The sequence below is a fragment of the Sorex fumeus genome, unplaced genomic scaffold (assembly GCF_029834395.1).
Source record: "Sorex fumeus unplaced genomic scaffold, SorFum_2.1 ptg000051l, whole genome shotgun sequence".
NCBI classification, from domain to species: Eukaryota; Metazoa; Chordata; class Mammalia; order Eulipotyphla; family Soricidae; genus Sorex; species Sorex fumeus.
This window is the reverse complement of record NW_026606108.1, coordinates 7,451,992-7,457,854: the sequence shown is the minus strand read 5'-3', so window position 1 is coordinate 7,457,854 and position 5,863 is coordinate 7,451,992.

Sequence of the window (5,863 nt, the reverse complement as noted above, 5' to 3'; positions counted from 1 at the left end):
AAAAACTAAGAAGGGAAATTTCTCAAGTTCCTAAAGGACGCCTGTGAAAATTCTTCAGCTAGCATCACACTTTTCTGTTAATCACTGAAATGATTCCCTGAATTAGACAAGAGTTCTCGGAACCTGGAATCCTCTTTCCAACTTAGTACTGGAGCTCTGGAGGGAAGGGTTCCCAACTTAGTGGGTCTGTTGCCCCCTAGTCAGTGAAAAATAAATTACTCACCTGCCCCTGAAAAATCTGCCTTCTATTAAGTAATAGCAAGTGCCTTTCAATTGTACCCATGGTGACTCCCACTTTCCTAAATTTTTTTCCTAACTCCCTCTTATTGGGAGTGTGGCCTTTTTTGAGGGGGAAGGGGACGAGATTACACTTTGAGAATGCATCAAAGCAAGGGGACTGACTTGGTAGGGAGAAACGCTAAAGATATTACAGATTGAGAACAGTAGGAATACACTATGCCTGATAGAAAATCCCAAAGAATCTACCAACGTGCTACTGTATCAGAGAATTTAGTTGGGTCTCAAGATATCAGACAAACATATAAAAATCAATCATGTTTATAACAGCCAACTGTGAATAAATATTTATAAACCAGGTCCACTTATGGTAGAATAAAAACATACTACATGGTTAGGAACATTCAAATAAAAATAGAGGCAGTCTTTGCTAAAATGTCTAAACCATTGAGCAAAAACAAGGTAGACCTACATGGACAAAAATGTGTTACTTTTTTTTCTTCTTTTTTGGGTCACACCTGGCTCTGCACTCAGGAATTACTCCTGGCGGTGCTTGGGGGGACTATATGGGATGCTCAAAATCAAACCTGGGTCAGCTGCGTGTAAGGCAAATGTGCTACCCGCTGTGATACCATTCCAGCCCCAATGTGTTACATTTTAATCAAAACTGAAGTCATGTATTTTTAAGAGACTCCTTCTCCCTAAACAGGTGACAGGGGCCCATACAAGCCTCCAGGGATGGTATGAATATCAGTCACCAGTGAGAAGTACCTTAACCTTGGTCTGTGGTATTTTTCCAGCCCTATCAAAACTGTTTGGCTCAGAAAAATCAGGCATTCAATTCACATTACACAGGCAGTACTGCTTTGGTTTCAGCCACTAACACATATTTAGGATTATTTGCTCACAAGACTACCCAGGTACTTGATCAACAGTAAGAATTCCTCTTGTATCTGCTGTTATCTTGATTTTTTTTTTTGCAGTCTTACTCTTCATATGATCCACAATTGTTTCCTTGAACTAATGTGCTTGTTTGTTTTTGGGCTATACTTAATGGTGCTCAGGACTCTGCGCTTATGTATTACTCCCAGTGGGCGCAGAGGACCATATGGGATGCTAGTGACCAAGCTGGGTGGGCCATAGGCAAGTGGCCTTACCTGCTGTACTATCTCTCCAGCACATAACTAATCATTTTTATGCCCCCAGGATTTGCAAGCTGGGATTAAGAAAGGGCTTCACTGGGTCAAAAAAAATTTCTGTAACAGCAATATGGGCTCTTCCACTTCTTGCTTTTCTAGCCCTCAGGCATAATAAACATACTGATACATGTACACATATGTACATATATATATGAAATATGAATAATAGTAATAATATGTATTGAGATTTCAAGTATAGTGGAACCTTTTGGCTACACATTTTTAAAAAGTTGCCAGATACATACAAAAGATGGTTGCTCAAATAGATTGAGCATCAGAAAGATAAGAGTCAGAAAAATGAATTTAGCAATCTGAACCCATTGGTGAACTATTGGATATTAACCCTAAGTGTTTTTGGTTTCATCAGTGAATTTCTCCTTTCCCCCTTCCCCGCAGCACTCCTAATCTTATGTGTTTTACAGTTCCCCAAGTCAGGCTTGGTTACTTAGGTGACTCTGGACTTTGTATTTGAAGTGAATTACTTGCTTTATTACATACACTGGCTTGGCTCTTCACAGGCTACCTGTCTGAATGCAAGGTTCCATCCCAATGGAAAACCAGCAGGACCGTACTACTGTTCAAGAAGGGAGACATCCATGACATTGGCAATTATCGCCCAATCTGCCTATTGTCTGTCATCTACAAGTTGTTCACTCGAGTCATCCTAAATAGGATTGGCAGAACACTAGATGAAGGACAACCATACGATCAAGCCGGATTCCGCAAAGGATTCAGCACCATCGACCATATCCACACAACAAACAAGCTCATTGAGGTTTCTCGGGAGTTCAAGATGCCGCTCTGTCTAACATTCATTGATTTAAAGAAGGCCTTTGATTCTGTTGAGACGGAAGTGGTCATTGAAGCCCTAGCCAATCAGGGCATTCAAGCCCAATACATCAAGATCCTCCAGTGAGCTGTACTGCGGATTCACTACCAGGATCTCACCATTCTACAAAGAAGTAATCATTGATGTCAAGAGAGGGGTTCGGCAGGGTGATATCATTTCACCGAAACTCTTCAGTGCCCCCCTCGAGAACATCATACGACGACTGGAATGGGAAGGAATGGGAGTGAAGATAGATGGTTGGCAACTACACCACCTCCGCTTTGCTGATGACATTGTTTTAATAACACTAAACATCAGCCAAGCGGCACAAATGCTGGCTGACTTTGACCGTGAGTGTGGAAAGGTAGGACTACAGCTGAATCTTACGAAGACCATGTTTATGAGAAACAGCCTCGTTCCTGATGCCCCATTCGCTCTCAACGGAATGACCATCTCTGAATGCAGCAGCTATGTGTACCTAGGTCGAGAAGTCAACGTGACAGATGACCTGGCACCCGAGCTGCGCAGGAGGAAGAGAGCGGCTTGGAACGCCTTCAAGAACATCGAAGAAATAGCTAAGAGGACGAAGAACCTCCTGCTCTGGGCACATCTCTTTGATTCCACTGTTCTTCCTGCATTAACATATGCCTCAGAGACCTGGGCCCTATGCAAACAGGATGAGAACGCTATTCAGGTCTCCCTAAGAAGAATTGAAAGAGCTATGCTTGGAATATCACGTTTCACTCAAATGAGAGAAAGAATCCGGAGTTCCGACATCCATCGACGATCAAGAATCAGGGACGCTGTCTCATTTGCCAAGGTGTCAAAAATCAGATGGGCTGGTCACGTAATGAGATTTAAAGACAACTGCTGGACTAGAGCTGTTACTAATTGAATTCCACGGATGTCAAAAGACCGCATGGCCACCCACCTACCAGATGGTCAGACTTCTTCATCAAGATCATGAATGATTGGTTTGAGGCTCTTCATGTTCCTAGAGTGAACAGATGCCATTGGGCTATACTAGCATGCGACAGGGACAAATGGAGACGTTACTGGCGCCCGCTCGAGCAAATCGACGATTAATGGGAAGTTAAATGATTAAATGATAACTTTTCATTTTTTACTACAGAGCAATGTTTTTTGCTTAAACACAAAAAAGACTATTGGAATGCTATGTGCCTAATATTTGGGAGTTGATCAACTCAAATATATCTACACTGGGCAACAGTCATAATTACTTGTCTCTGGCTCCTGTTGCTGTATTTCCTAACACCCTAAAAAGGGGAGGTCCCATCGTGGTACCTGGATGGACCCGGCGTGAGTGGCAAAGCTACTCTGGCATCAAAATAGGACAGTTTAGAAAGCATAAAACATGGGTCTTAATGCAAGCCATTATGACTTAAGAGATAGGAACCCCATGGGGAAGGAAAGCTTAACTGTCCTGAGGACCTCATCTGGAATTTACAGTAATGCCCAGCGGACTTGTCCTGTGAGCCCAGAGAACTAAATTTTGGAATCTATATCTCTTACCCTGTTTATCCAAATAAGTAAGTAAAGTAAGTAAAGGCCCTCCCGTTGATCATCAATTTGCTCGAGCCGGCCCAGTAACGTCTCCATTGGAGACTTTGTTGTTACTGTGTTTGGCATATTGAATACGTCACGGGGAGCTTGCCAGGCTCTGCCGTGCGGGCGAGATACTCTCGGTAGCTTGCCGGGCTCTCCGAGAGGGGCAGAGGAATCGAACTCGGGTCGGCCATGTTGGCTGCGTGCAAGGCAAACGCCCTACCGCCAAGTATTCATAAGACGTAAACTTAAGGGGCTGGGGCAATAGCACAGCAGGTAGGGGATTTGCCTTGCACACCGCTGATCCGGGTTTGATTTCCAGCATCCCATATGGTACCCTGAGCACCGCCAGGAGTAATTTCCGAGTGCACGAGCCAGGAGTAACCCCTGTGTAACGCCGGGTGTGACCCAAAAAGCAAAAGAAGTAAACTTAATTGTTTAATATTTACTAGTAGCTAGAGAAAGATAAAAACAAGACAATGCTTGTTGCCGCTGGGAAAATCTCTCTGTATAGCCCCTGGGAGACAGAGGATCTCCTTGAGATAATTCCCCCAAGAGAATTGTCTTCTTTGAAATGTTTGACCTCTGTAAATGATTAATCACACCTATGTGCAATCGTCTGCCTTGAACCCCTTCAGATATCCTACAAGTATGCTAACAGCTTTGCATTAAACAGATCATTTTTGACCATCAGTCTGTTGTCTCCCATCTCTTTGTTCCTCTGCAAGGGAGGCCAGGGAGGTGGTTCTAGGCCACCGAAGATACTTGTAGCGCACCTACATCCTGAAGTCACAGTGCACAACCTCTGCCAAAACATATCTAACAGAGACAAGCATCTGAAAACAAACATTTGTAAAGTGGAGCTTTGGAGAAAATTAGGAGAGATGTAGAAATGGCAGCAAAAGGAAGAGGACACAAGGACCAAGGTCATTAGAGACAATAATCAAGATTTAACCAGAGACTCAGGCACCAGTTTAAACATGCTGAGATTTCAGAGAAAAAGCGATATTCATCTTGAGTAGGATGTTGGCAGGGAAACAGAGATGTCAGTGATCTCCATAGCAATGAAAGAAGACGACCAAGAGGGAGGGAAATCCAAAGGTTGAACCCTGAAGTTTCAAGTTTATGCCTGAGAATACCGTGTCAAGAAACAGCAGGTATAACAAAGTTTGTGCCACATCAACTCTCTTCGTAAGAATTCTTGGGGATGTAGTTCATAAAATAATGCATTGAATTGTACTGTTGTCTAAATAACAAAGGGAACAAATGGTCATTAGCCATATAGGAGAATCCTGAAAATAATGTGAAAGATGGGGATGAAGGAGAAAGATGAAAGTGGAATTATTTTTAAAATTTATTTGATATGCCAAAAACAGTAACTACAAGTCTCTCAATTTGTTTTGAGATGTTACTGGGCCTACTTGAGCAAATCAATGAACAACGGGAGGACAATGCTACAGTAGTACAGTTAAGCAAGATGGTTTTAATTGAAGGGAATTTACTTAAATGTGAAGGGAGATCAAGAGAGAAAATACATGTTCTTGAGAGAATACAGGTGTTGCCCAAGTGGAAAAAGCAAGCAAGAATACAGAGACAAGCAAGTAAGATGCATGTTCAAGGGAGAACAGGAGCTTAAAGAATGAGCCAACTAATAAAAAAAAAAAAAGAATGAGCCAAAACGTGTAAAATTTTTTCTTTTTATTTAATGAAGGAAAACAGACATTGACTAGATTTAAAGATCGGTAAGGAGACAAATCAATATCAGATTAGTAAAAGAGGAATAAAATATATCTTAAAGCCAGATTTAGCCATTTTCAGAAAATGGGTTGCCTTATCTTCTACATGCCCTTATAGAATAGAAAAAGTGAAATATATGTCCAGCTCATTATTGTGAAGTTGGTATAACTAAACTGGATAAGGTCAGAACAAGAAAAGGAAATTGCAGGCTCAGAAGTACTGACTCAGCATACCATCCATAAGAAGGATTTAGCCCAGAACTTGGGAATCAAATGTGTTTAACTTAAAGTTCACA